Below are 20281 nucleotides of genomic sequence, written 5' to 3' on the forward strand. Positions count from 1 at the left end.
AAAAAAAAAAACCTTTCTCTAATTTTGTAGAAAAAAAAAAAAAGAAATAAAAGTCCGCAAAGCATGAATAGCAAGTCAGTAACAGTGTTGCTTCATAGTCTCTGCTTAGTTCCTGCCTCCAGGTTCCTTCCTTTAAAGAATGAATTGTAAGCTGTATGTTGAGTTTGATCAGTTGCTCTGTATTATAATGCCAAATGAGAGCCCCCAGTGACTGCCCCAGAGAACCTCAGTTCTCTGGGATTCCAGAGTCCCAGTTGTCAGATAGAGTCTTCCAGTGACAGACACTATGTGACTTTAGCCCCAGGTTATTTCTGATTGGTGAATAAAAATAACTACACCCTATAGCTGGGCAGAATTGAGGTAACCAGGGTTGGGTGTTCCCTGGAGACCAAGAGGAGGCAAAGAATTTGGAGAGAGTAGAAAGATACCGTGAGTTAAGAGTCGAGAAAGCATGGCCCTGAAGGCTGGCCAATTAGAGTTAAGAGCAACCCATATGAAACAGAGTAAGTAATAACTCAGGGTTATCGATAGGAACTAGGTTTTAATAGCATAGAGGGTAGATACCTGCCTTCAGGCCATGCTTTCTTGACTCCTAACCCATGGCATCTTTTTCCTCTCTCTCCCTTCTTCTCTTCCTCCTCTTAGTCTCCTCTGACTCCCAAGTCCAGGACCACCCAGCCCCACCTACCTCAAGTCTGCCCAGCTATAGAGTGTTGGCATTTTTCTTCACCAATCAGAAATAACTTGGGAGCAAAATCACACAGCTCCACTCGAGTCTACCTGCAGAGTCTCTAATCTCTGAGACAATCAGGCCTTACCCCTCACACCCCTACCCTGGCCCTCCACACTTAGCACTCCAATACATAGCGACAGACCAAACTTCAACCGCTATAACATGAAATAAATCTTTACCGTTTGAGTTACAGTGTTTATCACAACAGTAGAAAGAAAACTGTAGCACTGTGTATCCTTGGTCTGTTTTCGTTGGGATCCTTTTTCTTTTCCTCTGTAAAACTGACAATAATGAGTTTCCATCTCATTAAGTTGTGGGAAAGGTTAGCCGAGAAGGCACACACAAACAGGTGTGCACATAGACTAGCTCAAACATCACCACGATAGGAAATGCTCATTATCGAGGGCTATTCCCTGCCTCTGCCCTTCAGGGCCACGCTTACCTTCCCAGTTGCAGTAAGGGAAAAGCACAGAGACTTCAGACTTAGGTATGCATTTGGCCAATACCTCTGCTGCATGCTGTGCGCTAGAGCTTGGCATGGTGCTTACGTTCTGCATGTTTTAGGTCTTTTTATCAAAAGCAATGGCACCTACTTTCATGGACGTCCATTTCTTTGGTTCTTTTTTCATTCACTTAGTCATTCAGGAAAAGCAGAAGGGAGCCTCTATTTGCCACAGTTGCCAAGGAAAGAGTTCAGTGTCACAGTCTAGGGAGGAGAGGCACTTGGCAGATAGCATTTGAGGACATACTTTGAGTCATAATGGCCACACACCATCACTGATTGCATGCTAGGCATGGCAGGCATTATTCTTAGCTCTTTACATAATTGCTGAAATATTTCATTTCAGTTAACAATCAAAAAAAAAAAAAGAAGCCTGTAAGGTAAGGTAAGTGTTAATTGTTATTTTGAGGGGCTGGGAATTGAGACACAAAATGAATTTTAGCACAGGTGGATTGATTCCTAACCCCTGGGTTTAACGGCTATGCTACATTGTCAAGAACAAGTTCAGAGGTCTGTAACATGCACTGAGGAACATGAAATTATAAGGAAAAATAGAAGCAGCAATGCTTGCAAAAGCTTCAAAAGGAAGATAGGTCAGAGAATCACAGGTGAGCATAGAGCTACCAAGAGAAAAAGAGAACAGAGATTTCATTTGTGCTTATGAAAACATATTTATTGCACTCTTAGAGGAGATTAATTTAAATTGTGTATTTTAAAATTATAACTTATGTACTTGAAAACAGCTGGTGGTTATACATGGCTCTGCTCATTGTTTATGATTATTATCCTTAGGGTACAAAAGGATCTTCCAAGAGAGTTATAGGGATATACCAGCAATATTATGTGTCTTTTTTTCTGGGCTATGGCAATGAAACAAGAGATAGTGTCTGTGGCCTTTTAGATGACCTTTCACTCATCTTTATTGCACAGACAAAACTGTATGCTTTAGAATTTTGACAGGTTCTCAAAAGGGTAACAGGGCCCCAGGTTCTCTCTCTTCTATGGCCGTTACCTCCCAATAGGAAAAGCAAAAGGGATTGAGGGACATAGCATAACCTGGATTACATGCATAAGAAAAAAATTCGAGTATCTATTTTTCCCCATCTTCAAGAGTAGTACTGGATATCCTGTGGCACATAAACACACTCAGCTTACCCATCCTTATCCAAATACAAGCTCTGGAGTTCAGTACAAACATCACCTGGCCCAAGTATTACATTAGCACAAGCATTAGTTGTGGAAGAGGTATTCCAAGTAAAGTTTAAGGAAAACTGAAGCATCTACTCTCGTTTCATTTCTTTTGGTTCCTTGCTCTTTCTTGGGTCTTCTGAGACAGGGTCTTATTCTGTAGTCCCAACTTTCCGTGACCCTCTCTGCAGACACCAGGCTGGTTTCAGACTAGTAATAGTAGGTTCCCCGGGACCAAGATCACCTGTTGTGTAAGCTGCCATGCCCAGGTTTTCTTTAAGCTAAATGTTTTTATTAACCATTACATACGACACTTGAAGATTGGCATAGTTTTCTTCTGCACCATGACATATAATTGTTTAACAAATGGAATCTAACTAAGATAATACCCACCACGCCCACTCTAACATGTTTTGAAAGTTGCTTCTTTTGAGTCACTTTCTGTTATTTTTAGAGCATTAAAAGAAAATACACTTAAAAACTCTTCTTAGACATCTTTCCTGGGGACTGGGGATGTGGCTCAGTTGGCAGAGCTTGCCTGAGTGGGTACTTGACACTGTATTCAAGCCCCTGAGAACCATCGAAATAGAAGAGGAAAGAAATAAAGGTTTTATATGAATGTGTTTTGAGATGAATTCTTTTGTTCGTTTTGTAAGTGGGCAAATTCTTCAGATGTAAAGTAGTTCTGCCTGATGGATTTTCATATATGAATTGGCATTTTATTGATCTAATACAGTGTCCTTGGAGTTTACTTTTTACCCTTTATATTGGTATCCCTGGGGTATAGAGTTTATAGGATAAATTTACCTAATTTAATCTTAAGATATTATTTATATACCTTGTACTTCCAATTGCTTCTTCACACAAATGACAGTTCTAGATCACAGGTATTTGTGACTTAAAATGCTACATTTTAAACATTTATAAAATGCGCCCTCCCTCCCTTTACCCCTCCCATGATTGGGTTCTTCTTCCTTCCAAGTGGGAGTGAGGCACCCTCATTTGGGCCCATTGGCTTGTTAATCTTCTTGAGTTCTGTGGATTATATCCTGGACATTCTGTAATTTTTTAGCGAATATCCACTTATTACTGACTACATACCATCCATGTCCTTTTGGGTCTGAGTTACCTCACTCAGGATGATATTTTCTAGTTCTATCCATTGGGGAGAAAGGAGGGGCCACTCTTAAGGTCCACCTGGCTATTCTGGTTTATAGAAGCCCTGTAACTGGACTTCATCAAAAATGTTCTCACATCTAGTATCTACGCACACAAAGGTAGACATAGAACAGTAACGAGAGTCAGTGCCTGGGAAAACAACATACGGATGAGCCTGTGGCACAGAGAGAGGAAACAGAAGTTCAGAGCGAAGGCTGCTGAAAAATGCAAAGTCAGAGACATAAATATATGTACAACTAAAAATATGCACTATCAAAAATAGAAAGTGTAAAGTAAGTACATCAAATTGAAGTAATAACAGACAAGAATGAAAAAGGGCACATGAGTGCACATGTCGACACACATGTGCTCACGAGTATGCCACATGCATACATCCCACATATACACACACAGAAAAATAATGCTAAAGGACTTTTTAGATATGAAATTAAATTTTCTGTTGAACTTTTAGAAGCTTCAAATGGTCTATGGACCCTGTTACTCAGTGCCCTCCCCTAGCTAGCAAGGCTTTCTTTACTAGAGCCAAGCACACTTAAGTAAGGTTGTACTTTAACCTAATTTTTTAAATGACTTGACATTAAACAGAGGCTACTGTGACTTAAGTTTTGAAATGGTATGCGTTGTGGTCAGCTTTCATTTTTCTGAGATGGAGATCTGTTCATGACATCCTTTACATCAGAACCTTCAGTGTCCTCCCAGAGTCCACCAATCTTAATGTAGCCACCTTATGATCTTTTCCTACAGCTGGGTTGGTAGCTCTTTCCACAGAAACCCCTGCTGTCAATTTGCTGTGAATTTGTTGTTGTCCTCCTTAGAACATCTCAGAAAATGCCTCGTCCTGCCATGGACTGGATTTCTTCGGGAACCCCTTGTTTTGCGGGGTGATGAGAGTTTTGACCAGGTGGGCAAGGAATTTGGTGCGTGACAAACAGAAATGACACAAAGAAGTGTAGGATCTGAGTGTATTTCTCAAAAATGGCATGAGGTTTTTACAGTCATTGCAGAAGAGAAATGAAAGATCTGGCAGTTCAGTAGTTGAAGTACATCTAAGGCCATCTAAAACACACTGGGTCTAAAACAGCAGCCATCTCCTTTGGACTGGTGCAGCACCCCCCGGGCTCCGAGCACGCTCGGGCCACTTGTGCCCAGCCGGAGTCCAGGGGCGTTGGGGGGTGCACCAGCCAGGAGGACAGAGGCTCGAAGCTCGAAGAATCTTGAGTCACAAATCTCAAATCTAGAATGCAGACTGCTGCACACTGTCTCTCTCACACACACTCAGCTCAAGGTCCCACCCATCCTTAGTAAAAGGCCCACTATGCTAATCTTCTGGGCTAGTAGAGACACCTCTCTTGCTAATTCCTAGAGGTGGTTCAGCTGCAGTACTTGACCTTGCCCTAGGATTGTCTATACCACTCAGCAAACTACAATGCCCTATTCCCTTCATTATTTCCCTAACAGTGCCAGGGGCAGTTAGTCTGAATGGGTGACATCCTTGGGAAAGTCCAGACTGAGAATCAGTTTAGCACCAATTTGGATTAGTTGGAACATTGTGGGGACTGGGAAACATTGTTCAATTTAGTTTGGCTATAACGAAATATTTCTTAGGGCACCTTTATGCCTGAATAGAGAAAGCATGAAGATCTCTCCACAGACTTTAGCAGAGACCAATCTGGAACACATCAGAACTAGGAGATGTCAGCGACTGACCACCTCAGGAGATTGGCTCTCTGTGAAGCGTAGGCCTCAGGTCTATGATCAAGATTTTTAGACCTGTCATGCAGACACAATTGAAGTAAATGAGTGCTGCGTGACATCTTGCTGACGTTCAGTCTGTCTATCCTGAAATGCCATCTCTCCAAAAATTGTAAAGCTGTCTCTTCCCCATCATCCTTACTGCCTATTACCATTTAATTTGTTTCCTAAAATATTAATTAATTGATTGTATTTGTTTCTTTCTGCACTTTGTGATGGTATACCTACCAAAAACAGTTTAAGGAAGTAAAAGTTTATTTTGGCTCCATGTTTGTGGTGAATTTACATTAATTAGTAGGCACCTGAGACAGCTGGTGATGGTGGGTCTACAACCAGCAAGCAAAGAGCAATGAATGCTTCAGGTCAGCTCATTTTATCTTTTTCACTCAGTCCAGGGCTTCAGCCAGAGAATGGTACTGCCTACAGTTAGAATGACTCTTCTCATCTCATGTAACATATTCAAGATAATTCCTCAGCAATGCCCAGGGCTCACCTAATTTAGATGAGCCCTTACAGGTATTCTCAGAATGCCCAGGGCCCACCTAATTCTGATAAGTCCTTACATGTATTCCTGAAAGCTTGTTTTCTAATTGATTCTAGATCTTGTCAAGTTGTTAATCATTAGTGACTACATTTTATTTATTTCTAGTCTTTGTTCTCTACTACTTTATCACAAATGACCAGGCAACTATCTGGCATGCTGTGGATGTTTAATGTTTATTGAATTAATATACATGATCTGTGCATTGTAGTTCTTGTTTAAGGGAAGGGTCACTCTCTATCACCCTCCTCCTCATCATCTTCCCTTTTAACTGTAGAAAATTTCAACCTGTCTCCTTGGCATTTAGGTCTCAGACTTATCAAAGAATCAAAACCTTCTGTCCCATGCTTCCATTGCCACTGTATGTACCCTTTAATACACTCTCATAAATTCATTCAATCACCATTCAAGAAATAGTGAGAATACACAATACTGAAGTGCTTGCTTTGCACTCTAGTGTTGCAGTAGTAAACACGGTAAGAGCAATTTTGACTTCTGAACCTGTTTCCTAGGAGGGTGTAATGACAGACTGACATCAATGAGTAACAAACATATCAACCCACTACTGTTCTAAATTTCATCACTTTATGACTGGCCTGAGAGAGTGATAAGAGAGGAAGAAAATGAGAGAGGGTACAGGAGTTGCTGTTGAGGCCAAGGCTTGCTATTTGAAAGACTTTATATTCTTCTCTCAGATAATGAACCATAAAAGGGATTTTGTGGAAGAATAATACAGTACAACTGATGCTTGCATAAACTCTTATGTGCGGGACACAAGGTCAAGCATAGGCAGAGAAGAAAGCTGTGAGAACTGTACAGTGTTAGAGATAATGGTAATGGGACAGTAGTAGATAAAACAGTGTCATTGGTTAAATTCAGATTTGATTCAGAAGACTAAGCTACCATGATTTAAAGGAAGAGTAGATATAGAATGTAGAAAACAAGATAGTCCTGGTGCCTTGGGTGTCTGGCCTGAGAATGTAAAAGAATGAAACCAAAACTTACAGACTGGAAATAATGTGGGTTGGGAGTGGCTATAGCATTGAGCAACATATATTTTGGACATGCTGGGACATCTATAAAATATCAAATGAAGAGTTTATCTTAGCAGATCTACGTAGCATTCTGGAACCCAGAGAGACTGTCCAGAATGAAGATGTAAATATGGGAATTATCATCATGTAGATGACATTTAAAACCATCTGGAGAATGAGAAAGATATAAAATTTGAGAGTTTATTTCTAAGCAGTTTGAACATGTTTAAGTTGAGAAGACTGGCCAGTGGGAAAACCAAAAGAAATGAAACATGTGTGTGTTTTAAAGAGGTGGGAAAGATCATGTGTGCATAGTACTAATGGAATGATGTCAACTGGGAATTGACCATTGATCTAGCAAAGTTGAGGTCATTGATGGGCCTGACATCTAATTATGTAGTTGAAACAGTATATAGGGACTTCACTAGTATGAGCTAACAAGAGATGGGAACACACATACACACACGCACACACACACACACACACACACACACACACACACGCACACGCACACATGGAAAGAATAAGGAGCTAATTAGAATATGCCTTTTACAAAGATCAGAAAACAAAGATGGCAGCTAGATGAGAAATAATGCGCCATCAGTTTGATATTCCTACCTGTAGTACTGGTAAGAACTATATGGTGTGGTAACAGCTATGTTTGCCTTCTGGACTAGTTTATAACTAGTATGACACATGCCCCGAGGTGGAGACTCAGTTACATAAACTTGGAGAAATAATATCACTTCAGTTAAAATTATAACAGAATGATTTCCTATGAGACAGTTTCCTTGACATTTTCATTCATATATACATATAAATAAATATATATGTACATATGTATATATATATATAGTTATTAACATACTACAAGATTTTTCTGTAGTCATCAGTTCTCCATCTGATCCAGTTACATAAGTCCTATATACCACCATTATTTTAGAAAAATGTGCAATATGAAAAATTATTTCAGTAAAGATATTTAAAAATAACTAGCTATTAAAATTTTAAAAGTCATAAATAAGGAAAAGGAGCATGTTTCTCTTTGGCAGAGTAAGATTTGATTCAAATCTTCACAGCTTCTTGACCTGTTTATTAAAACAGCTTGCCTAGAGTTTATAGTTATGTGTACAAAGTTTGTCCATTACGGGGTGATGATGCACATTGACCTAATGAAACACATTTGTACAATAAGAGCCTGGGAAGTTGGAGTATAATACTAAGCATGACATCTGGAGAGCTATAGACATGACATGTCTATTAGAAATAAGGACAGACATGGTGAAACATAGATTGATGGTAGATGTGTGTGATGAACTTTCTTTGAGGGAAATTAGGTGCTACCACACATTGAGCAGGAAGTGACATATACATATTTACTAGCTAATTTGAACATTACTTGCAGAGTAAATTGTATGTAGAGAATCAATGTTTTACAAAAATTACTCTGGGAGATTTTGCTGAAGTAGCATCATTGATCAAAATATCTTTAATAAAGTTAATTAGAAAACAGTTGTTTTTCTTAAGTCAATAGACATGTCTTTACCTAATGATATACTTTTAAGATTTCCAGATTGTACTAAATATGCAGACAGTGCAACACTTTGTTTAATGAACTTGATTATTATTTTTTTTAATTATCAGTAATTTAGTTCATAATCCTGTGGTATCCAGATGACCTGGCCAGACTTTGAGAAGTCATAAGAATCAGACAGAAAGATGAGCTGTTAATGGGATGTCAGACTGATTAATTAATGATGAAAATTGGGACAGGAAAATGTCAAAAGAAACATGTTGGTCCATGAAGTTGAGGAGATTAGCTTGGTACTTAGTGAACTTCTTAAAGCTAGGCATCAATTGTCGAGCTTTTTGGGTAGCAAAATTATTCAAGACTGAAATAAAAGGTTAGAAGCATGCCTAGCACATAGTATGCATCGATGGAGAAAACTACCAATATAGATTAGGGATCTTACCTTAGGGATCTTGAGCAGCCATAGCACTACATTCTTTAAATACCCGTGTAAGTACTTTGGGTCTCCTGGGCATCATTTTCAGTATTCAGATCAAAATATATATTTTTAAAAATACCAAGTAGAGAATGTTTTTCTGTTTGGGAAATCATTGTGCCAGGGTAGCAAAGTGGAATACCTCCCCCTAAACTTGTGGCATACTGAGAGAATGTGCATACAGGACTTCTCTGTTTTAGCTTTCTCTCCCATCCTGTGCTAATTATATGGCAAGCCTCTGTGTAAACACCTGAATTACAATTCTAACTCCCCATCTCTCCTCTCCTCTACATTCTCAGGGTTCACTCTCTGCCCCGCCCAACTCAAAGCAGCAAGTGTTTCTCAGAGCAGTACTTGTCAGGAACTGCAGGGGTAGGCAAGTGAAGGGTTTATAGAGTGGCTGAAAGGCTGGCATGCAATCATCAGAAATTAAATACTTTTCAAATTCAGGGGAAAAAACCCAGAGATTAAATAAAACGCACACACAATGTCCTTTGTTGTGTTTAAATCCACTGCATAATTATGCCTACCTGCATCTACATTCAGAAAACACATGTAGCCAACCATGCAGATGCATTTTCAAGGTCAGAGTGTGGAGTTTGGAAGAGAAATATGGAGCCAGACGGTAAGCTCATAGGAAAATTAAGTCAGCCAGCTTTCCCCAGATGGTCACCTTTATACTGTGTTTTGTAGCTTGTGAATTAGGCACCTGTGTTTTCTTCAATGCACTCGCTGCCAGGTGAATCCTTGCATTTGTCATTATAATTGCAAATAAAAACAATAAATCCTGGTGCTTCATTTTCTCCAAGACACCTTTTTTCTCCAAAACACTCCTATGTTTTGTTGTTTTTGCTTGGGATGAAATTAATATTTTAGAGTTCCTTAAATGGTTGTTTACATTTTACAGTTCATTAACTGATTGAATCAAAAGTACAGACATAGTGACTAAATCTACACCAATGGTTTCATTTTGCCCTTTTTAAGGACTGGCTTGAGTAACCTCAGTCTTTCGAAATTTTAAGTGTGGTATTTATTTTACTTAGAGCAGGTATCTTTTAAAGGTTCTATTAATAATGATAAGAATAGCTATGTGGACTTCAAATCTAACAAGTTTAAACTTAATTTGAATGCAGTTATCCAAACATTGCATTGAGTATTTCTCCCTTCCTCCATATCCATACATGAGAAGAACATACTGCCTTTTATATAAACAATGTGGTGAGCAGTGTGCATTTCTTAGTCTGTGCTTTCAAGATCTTCTGACATTTGAGTTGGCATTCCATTATTGAAATGTCAGATAAAGATAGGAAGCCACCCCTCCCATCAGGGTTTAATAAACCAGCACAATGACTTCCTCTTTCTTCTGCATTATGTGAATTAATAAGTACTGACACATGATGCATGTAGAAAAGAAGATATTCCTAAGGGAGACACATTCCATTCTTTCTTATCTATTAGAATTTTCCTTAATAAACGTAGCAGGATGATCAATGCACTCATGATGTGTGATGTAGTATAAGTACCCAAGTGTAGATATTCAGGTTTTGTTCCATTAAAGATAAGAATAGTAAATTGCAACAGTAATTGTTTATGTTGATGCCAATTAAAAACAAATGCCTTCCAAATGAAATTTGTTTATATATGAGTAATTTGTCTTGTATTTTTAAAATGAATTAAGTACTGGGCTCTTCATTATCTTGTCCAAAAGATAAAACAAAACTAAGCCAACTTTAGTCTTCTCCCAGATGGAATAAAACCAAGTTATTTATTATAAGTTCAAAACTTCATTGAACAAGCCACTGTAAGTCCATTGCACTTGCCTCTTTCTTTGAGTGAATTAGAGCCAATGTATCATAAATTTGAAAAGATGCAAATGTAATTTTAATGGCATCTAGTGGTTCATAAGTTGAGCTTTTCTTCATCAGCTAAGAAAGAAAAACTGAAATTGCTTCATAGTAGAATAGAAGGCACCTGTTTTTATATCTAAATACTTTGTTTATAAAATGTAAAATTAATTCCTCAATCTTGCTGTCTTCCTAACTTCCAACCATGAATCTCCTGACACTTTCTTAAAATTATATTTATAAATTCTTCTGACACATTTTCATGTACACCTAGATTGAATTATTATTACAGAGTCACAGAAAAAATATTGAACAGTACAATGGTGATTAGTACCAGATGAGAAAAACACTCAAATATTGCTTCCATTCTCTGAACAGGTCTTTTCCTTTTTTAAATCATATTTTATAATGTCTTGAAGCTAAGTCATAAAGAAAATTAAAGTATTCTCTGAGTTATTGTTCTCATGGAGTTTAATATCTAGAAGATGGTTATTCATCAAATAATAATGACTGCAAATGTTAACTTACAACAATGATAGTACGTGAAAGCAAAGATAAGTTGTATTAGTAGAAAGCCATGCACTCAGTGCATTGAATGCATTGAACATTCACTGGCAGATTGCTAATATTAATTAATTGGCTGGATTTATAAAAGTAAAACTGAATCATATAACATCGGGAATTAGTCCAACAAAAGAGCTGGAAAAAGTGTTATCTTTCTTAAGATCTGAAGTATAAGCAATTTATTCCATGGTTTAAAAAAACATAGGAAAGAATGGTTAAGATAAAATTAAAAATAAAATTATGACCAGATAGTAAAGACAAAGACCATGTTGTAAGCTGTTAAAGATGCTCATGGTGCCAGAAGAAGTTGAAGTGGCACACAATGTCTATAAAGGACTTGCTTTATCCATTAAAAAAAGTTTAGCTTCATTCCAAAATGGAAATAATAATGGGGGAAATTAATATTCATAAGAAGAATATTTTGAATAGAAGAGAGATTCTAATATGAGCAAAATGAAAATTCAAAAGTTAGAAAAGTTAATAATACAGGCAAGTGAGAAGGAAGAAGAAAGAAAGAATGAGGAAAATAAATAGGAATTGGTGGGTTGACAAACATCCCATAGAATGGTAACATTTATAAGGATGCAATCTGGGCAGGGGCAGTCCATGAAGATACACATTGTATTTCTGGTTTCCATAGAAAAAATGAAACAGGTTATGCTCCTAAGACAGGTTATCCTTCAAGAGATGAATCTGAAGGTCACACCAACCATCCAACCAAACAAAAAACAAAAACAAAAACAAACCAACACCACCAACAAAAACCCAGAGGAAGAATGTGTTCAGGCTTTAAAAATTAAAATTAAATTTTGTTTTAGGTTAAAAAATATATATCAACTGAGTTTAGACATGTCATGATCAACAGTTCTTTATATTTTGAACATTTTGTCAATTTCTATAATGAGCTCCATCTCCAGCAAAAAGGAAGTATCTTTGGTGAGAGTTCAAAGCTACACTCATCTGTGGGGATAAAGATAATAATGCATTATACTGAATTATAATGAGTTATACTTGTTTAAGGAATTAGGAAAGTGTGGTCTATGACCTCAACAGCCAACATAGATGATTAGATTTGCAGGAGCAGGCATGAAGCCCATCCCAATGATCAGACCTGAAGTCAATTAGATGAATGTTGGTTGCTCCAAGTTACAACTGCCACTATTACATATTTGGGGATATATTGTTATGTTGGTCATTATTGTAGTTCATAGGCCATAAACCCTAAATATAAGGCTCAGGGGAGATCATGGATGAGGAAGACAACATACTAAGAGCCAGAGGGCCAAGATATCTGCTGCAGCATAGCATCATTTGTACATCATACGAAGCTGCAGGTTTGATAACTCAATAGTATGGTTTCCTAAACAAGAACAACACAATAATGCCACCAGTTGACATGCCAATGTTGGTATCCCACAAGGCTCTACCCTTAAGTAAAGAGCTACAGGCAACTAATAGCTGCTAAGTGGTAGAATTAACTCCTTGATAGATTATCTACTCCCAAGTGGTCAGTCCATGTACATATGAGCAAGACTAAATAGACTTAGCAGGTTGCATTTGATACATACAGAGACACATACACAAATATATGTACATGCATGCCACACACACACACCTACACACAAACACACACACTAATAAAAGAGTACTGGGAGGAGGAGAAAAGGAGATGTCATATATTGGAGATAGGAGGAGTTGCAGAGGGATATAGATAAAGAAATAAAAATTCAATATGTAGAAAATTCTCAAAAAGTATAACTTAACAAGTTGAATTTCAAGCATAGTTATTGGTTGAAGAACTCTTCCATGGTTTGCTCTGGGTGTCATTTGAACTTGGAATGTTTATAATCCAGTAGTTATGATATATATATATATATATATATATATATATATATATATATATATGAAACATAAAAATATCGGCTATAAAATACCTTCTATAAAAGCTAACATCAGATGGCAGGTAACAGTCTTTGTACAAAGGCAGAGTGCACCCCAGACAACAGATTTTGAGGCAATAGAGAAAACCTGGGTAGAGTAGTAACAATGAGATGTTATGTTAACTGATTCAGGATAATGAGATAGATGGGTATGAAAAGGTAAAAATGTCTATCCTCACAGGTGATTCTGAGCACAGCTTTAAATTGACTTATACTTTTGCCTGTACTGTTCTTATGTTAGTCGGTTTTCTAGTCCTATAGAAAAATAATTGAGCTGATAAATCTATAAGCAAAGTGTATTTGGCTCACAGTTTAGAAAGTTTCAGTCATGACCAGTTTTCCCCACTATGTTAGGGGAACATCAGAATAGAGAACAGCCACAGAGGAGGCCCATCCACTGAGAGAAAGGGGACAGAGGAAGAAACTGAATTCCACCATCTGCCTTGAAGGCATACTTCCCTCAGTGACATGTCTCCTGTTACTAAGACCCATGTCTTAAAGATTCTACCTGTTTGTAACACTATTAATTAGGGACAGAGCAGTTAACACATGGCCTTCAGGGGGTATTTATCAATGTCAATGTTTTTCAAAACCAATATTCATTAAATTATTAAAGGGATGACCCTAAAATAACTATATATCCTGTTAAACTCTACAGCAAAAACTTAAGAGATAGGAAAAATTAAATTACCCACAGAGGAATGAAGGAGGAAGCATAAAAATATAATAGGGGACATTTGAACAAACTTTTGAGAATAATGTTATTTATATTAAATAAAAGTTGATTTAATAGACACAAAAATTAGGTTATTCGAAGGATAGATTATTTTTTACTTTCAAAAACTGATTGATCTTTATTTTAAACCATTCACCTCTATACACACAAATGTGTTACTGATTGATGGGGAATTAGTAAATTCTATTAAATATGTAAATAGCAAATATTATCAAGTCAACAAAAAAGTCTACCTAAAATACTACAAGATTCTTCCAACACTTTAATAGTAGAGAATTACCCTGAGTCTGAAACCAGACAAAAATAATATAAAAAAAATCAAACTAAGTACTTCCCATGGATATAAATGTACAAATGCTTAACAAAATGTTATCATAGACACATCCATGAATAGAAGGTAATATATATCATGTGAGCCAGTTCTAGAAAATCAGACATGCTTTATCACTTGTCCATCAATTCAAATAATTCACTAACAAAAAAAAAAATGTCAAAAAACATTTATCAGTGCTGGAGAGAATGGAAGATAGAAACCATGAATACACTTTTAGGAGACTGGGGTTAAAGTCCGAGCATCCACATGACATCTCACAGCCATCTATAATTCAAGTTCCAGGGGATATAATGCCATCTTCTGGCCTCCATTAGGGTCATATGTGTGTGATGGACATCCTTGTAGATAAAATATGCATACACATAAATGAATACAATATTTTTTAAAGATTAATAGAAGGCATTTGCCAAAATTCCTCAACCATTCCTGGTATAGACACTTAGCAAATTAAGAATAAATCTCCTTCAAATTAATAAGAGACCTTTATATAAAACTATACCAGATGTTTTACTTAATAGGAAAGGGCTGAATTCCTCCCTGTTGTGCACAAGTAAAACATATGTGCTCTCATTACATTGATTCAGCATTTCCCAAGAAATCCTCACCAGTGTGGCAAAATACAAAGAATGAAATACTATTATAGTCATATATCAGTGTACAGCCCAACTGTCATCAAAGAAGCTTCATCCAGCAATTGATAGAAACAGATGCAGAGACCCACTGCCAAACATTAGGCAGAGCCCAGGGAATCCTGTGGAAGACAGGAAGGATAAAAGGAATCAGAGGGATCAAGTACACCACGAGACAAGCCACAGAATCCACTAACCTGGGCTCACGGGGGGCTCAAAGAGACTGAACTGAGCTTGTCTCTCCTAGGAGGCTGCATCCACGATGTCACACCAACATGACTGTCTAAACATGAACTAACCCTGGACACACCAACAGACATGCTAATGAGGACTGGGAAACACTCCTAAGTATTCTCTTCTACACAAAGAGCTAAAGGCTGGAGAAATGGTCTTTCCCTAGGAGGAGTATACCGATTGGTTATTTAATACGTAATGGTCAGTTCTGAAAAACCAAACATACAACTAGCATTATGCAGAGTACACACACACAAACAAAAATTTAAGAAAAAGTAGTCCATGAATTTGAAAAAGTGCAAGAAGGGATATATGCAAAAATTGGGATGGAGGGAAGGGAAGAGGGGAAATGATATACTTATGATACAATCTCAAAAAAATATATAATTTGAAAAATCCCACTAATAAAACTAGGGCTGAGGAGATGAGTCAGTGGGCAAAATGTTTGCCGTGAATCCTGGCAACATTTTGTCAAGTTTTATATCAACTTGACATGAACTAGAGTCATCAAAATTAGGGAGCCTCAATGGTGAAAACTGTTTCCAGAAGCTTGCGCAAAAGGCAAACCTGTAGGTTATTTTCTTAATTAATGATTGACGGGAGAGGACCCAGCCCATTTTGAGTGGTCTGATGGTCCGGGATTCTATCAGAGGACCTTATTCTTATTAGCAGGTTGAGCAAGCCATGGGGAACAAGCCAGTAAGCAGCACTCCTCCATGGCCACCAGGTTTTCCCTGTGCTGCAGCTCTGGTTTTGACTTCATCTAAAGATGAACAGCAACACAGAAGAGTAAGCCAAATAAACCCTTTCCTCCCCAATCTGCATTTGGTCACCGGGTCTTTTCACAGCAAGGTAACCAAAGAGGCATGCATGTATGAGAGCCTGAGTTTACTTGTCCCAGAGCATGTCAGTACTGTCTGTCATTTCCATAGTCCTTTGACAGATAAGGAGTTAGAGACAGGAGAAGCCCTGGAAGATAGTCTGGTGTACCAGAGGCAATCACCATGAGGTGCAAAGTGAATACCAACATTCTCAGATTGTTCTGTCTCCTCTACTCATATGGTGGTATGCATATGTCCAAAATCAAGCACACGCACACACATATGTGTATGAACACACACACACACACACACACACACACACACACACACATGGGCAGGAGAGGGAGAGGGTAGAGAGTGGAAGGAAAAGACTAGGAAAAATGTTTCCCAAACACATCTGATAAGAGATTTCTATTGCAAACATATACATAACTCTTAAAGTTCAGTAATAAAAGAAACTAATCCAGTCTTGAAGCTGAACTGAGATTTGAGTAGGTACTCTGCTGAAATAATGCACGTGGACTAAGCATATGAGATGTTCAACCATTAGTGTTCAGGGAGACAGCAAATTAAAATGGCACCTAGATGTTCCTATTCAAATTTTAAAGGCCTCATTTTTATGTATGAGCTAAGGAGGTAAACTTTACATTATTACTCTCATGAGTGAAGTATAAAAAGGACTCATCTCTCATGATCGAGCATTATTTCTAATCTCAATGCCTGAAGTCTTCTCTCTTGAGTAATTGTTTTTCATTCATAATCAATGCTGATGTTCCCCTAAATATCTCTGTGTTCAGAAGCTCAGGTAAATGACATTCTATCCTTTGACATTAGATTTTTAAATGTAAAATGTAAGGCTGGGAAGGTATGAACTATCACAGCTTTCTGATCCTAGTTCATTCCTTGAAATTTTGATTGATTCTTTTTTATTGGTTACTTTATTTACATTTCAAATGTTATCCCCCTTACCAGTTTCCTCTCCACAAATCCCCTATCCCATACCTCTCCCCCACTGCTTCTATGAGGGTGCTCCCCACTCACCCATCCACTCCTGCCTCAGTGCCCTAGCATACACGTATGCTGAGTCATCTAGTCTTCACAGGACCAAAGCCCTGCCTTCCCACTAATGCCAGATAAGGCCATCCTCTGCTACATATGCAGCTGGAGCCATGAGTCCCTCCGTGTGTACTCTTTGGTTGGTGGTTTAGTCCCTGGGAGCTCTGGGTGAGTCTGGTTGGTTGATATTGTTGCTCTTCCTATGGGGTTTCAAACCCCTTCACCTCCTTCTGTCCTTCCCCTAACTCCTCCATTGGGGTCCCCACGTTCAGTCTGATGGTTGGCTGCAAGCATCCACATCTGTATTAGTCAGGCTCTGGTATAGCCTCTCAGAGGACAGCTGTACCAGACTCCTGTCAGCAAGCACATCTTGACATCAGCAATAGTGTCTGGGTTTGGTGTCTACAGATGGGATGGATCCCTAGGTAGGGCAGTCTCTGGATGGCCTTTCCTATACACTCTACCCCACTCTTTGTTCCTACATTTCCTTTTGTCAGGAGCAATTCTGGATTAATATTTTTGAGATGGGTGGTTGACCTTATCCATCTACCTGGGACTGTGCCTATCCACTGGATATGGTCTCTACATGTTCTCTCTCCTGTTCGTTGGGTATTTTGGCTAGTGTCATCCCCATTGGGTCCTGGGAACCTCTTGGGTTCCTGATTGTTTTTAATAAAAGTAACGTATTTCATCTACATTTGATCTATGAACTAATACAACCACACATGTGTGTGGATATCTCATAGGATGTATTCCTTATTAAAGTTTGTACTCTAAAAATAGAATTCTATGGGACTAGCAAGATGGCCCATTGTTTCATCAGTGGATAAACTGTATCCATGAGAAGAAAGCACTTAGAGTCGATCCTGTTCTCACACCCAGAACTATTAACAGCTCAAGGGCTCATGGGTTACTTGGTTGGTAGCAAATAGCCTGTTCAGTATCCTGACGTTTAACCCTAACCATTAGCTGGGCAATGTCTGTTTCAAATACAGCCCTAAAGCACCAGCAGCAGGAGAAACTGTAAACAAATGTGATAACTTCAAAGTGAAAAGCATCTGCCTAGCAAATGAAACAAGCTACAGAGTGAAGAGAAAATGCACGGTGTGAAAAGAACCTATTCACAAGCTATGTGTCTGATGAGTTAGTAACCAAAATATGTCAGAACTCACTTTGTAAAAGTTAATTCAGTTTAAAAACAGTTAAAGTACTGGGAGAGGAGACATAGTCAAAGGATTTGAATGGATGGATATTCTTTAAGAGAAAAGAAATACACAGCCAACCACCAGACTGAGATCAGGGACCCTGGAGCGGAGCTGGTGAAAGGACTGGAAGAGCAGAAGGGGATTGCAAATGTATGGGAAGAATAACATCAGCTGGCTGGACCACCCAGTGTTCCCACGGATTAGACTACCAACCAAGGAGTGTACAGGGAAGCATCCATGGCTCCAGATACATAAGTAGCTGAGGATAGCCTTGTCTTACAGCAATGGAAGGGAGCCCTTGGTCCTGTGGAAGTTTGATGCCCCAGTGTAGAGGGATGCTGGAGGGGTGGGGTGAAAGGGGGAGTACCCTCATAGAGGCAAAGAGGAGAAAAGAGAGGGAGGTTGTGAGATGAAGGGGCTTGTGGAGGGGTAACCAGGAACTGGGATATCATTTGAGATGTAAATGAATGGAATGATTAATAAAAAATAAAAATAAAGATGTTTTGACTTGGGAAAAAAGAGAAAGAAATGACCAAAAAGGATATGAACAAAATGCCCTATTTCGCCAGTTATCAAGAAAGTGTATATTGAACTCAGATGATGTATCCGCTAGTAAAACTGAGCCCAGATGATGCATCCACTAGTACAATTGAGCCCAGATGATGCACCAACTAGAATGGCTGTTATGTGAAATATGAATGATAGTGATAGTGGGTATTGGGAGAATATGGAGGCTAGGGAAACACTTGTAGACTGTTAGGGGCAAGTGTCACTTAATATATCAATTGCAGGAAGTGATATGCAGAGTTCCCAGAAGTTTAAAAACAGAGCTACAATATAATCCAGCAATCATTGCACTGTGCGTGCATATATCCACTGGAAATGACAGACCTACACTTTTTTTGTTGTTGTTGTTTTTTCCAGACAGGGTTTCTCTGTGTAGCCCTGGTTGTCCTGGAACTCACTCTGTAGAACAGGCAGGCCTCAAACTCAGAAATCCATCTGCCTCTGCCTCCCAAGTGCTGGGATTAAAAGCGTGCGCCACCACCACCACCCGGCCAGACCTACACTCTTGTGTTCACTCTAGCACTCACTAATCACTGTTACTAAAATGTGGACTCAACCTAACTGCCCACAAGATAAATGAATAAAGGAAATAGGTTCTCTGTCTATTGTAACACTGCTCAGCCTTTAAGAAAAAGGACTCCTTTCATCTCTAACATGGATAAGCATTACATTATACAAAATGAAACAGGCACAGAAAGACAGTACTATATTATCTCACTGACTTGTCAAAACTAGAAGAAATTCAGCATACATATAGAAACAGAGAATAGAATGATTATTTCCAGGGGCGTGAGGATGGGTGTGTATTTCACACATGGTCAGAGGATGCAAAATATCAGAAGAAAAGTGTAACAAACTCAAGAGACCAATTGTACAAAAAAATTATTGAGATTTCATTTAAACGTTCTCACCACAAAATTAACATGCTACCAGGCATATGTTGACAGGCTTTGTGAACAGGCCTATAACAAGCAGAGGTATCAAATCTTGTGTTGATTATGAAAAATGTGAGCAAATATTTTGTATATAAAAACTGAATAGGGACTGGGGAAATGGCTTAGTGTTTGAATCTCCAGCATCCACACACAAAAATGCTGGGCATGGCCACATGTGTCTATAACTGAGCATGGGGGTTGGGGAGAGGAGACAAGCAGATTTTAGAAGTTCTCTGGCATCTATCATACCTAAAGTGATGAGCTTTCAGTTCAGTGAACAACATTGTCTCAAAATAGCAAGGCACGAAGGAACAGAGGAAGATACCTAATTTCTTTTGCCCTCTCCATGCATACACATGAGTATGTGGGAGCACACATATGTATGCCATTCATGTGGAATACGTACACATACAAGAGGAATAATAATAAATGAGCTGGATAAATGGCTCAGTGACTAAGACCAGTTGCTGCTTTTATAGAG

The 20281-nt window shown here is 38.4% G+C and overlaps 2 protein-coding genes across 7 annotated transcripts in view; one reads left to right on the forward strand and one right to left on the reverse strand.

Annotated features, from left to right (window-relative positions):
• Acss3 (acyl-CoA synthetase short chain family member 3) overlaps positions 1-1243 on the reverse strand; it is a 353004-nt gene extending 351761 nt beyond the window's left edge. Inside the window, exon 1 of the mRNA XM_031348853.1 lies at positions 1176-1243. The gene's annotated coding sequence lies outside the window, so the exon portion shown is untranslated. The remainder of the gene's footprint in view (positions 1-1175) is intronic.
• The window catches only part of Lin7a (lin-7 homolog A, crumbs cell polarity complex component), a 182117-nt gene that overhangs the window by 42537 nt on the left and 119299 nt on the right, over positions 1-20281 (forward strand). The window lies entirely within an intron of this gene.

Source organism: Mastomys coucha, unplaced genomic scaffold, assembly GCF_008632895.1.
Source record: "Mastomys coucha isolate ucsf_1 unplaced genomic scaffold, UCSF_Mcou_1 pScaffold4, whole genome shotgun sequence".
Taxonomy (NCBI): Eukaryota; Metazoa; Chordata; class Mammalia; order Rodentia; family Muridae; genus Mastomys; species Mastomys coucha.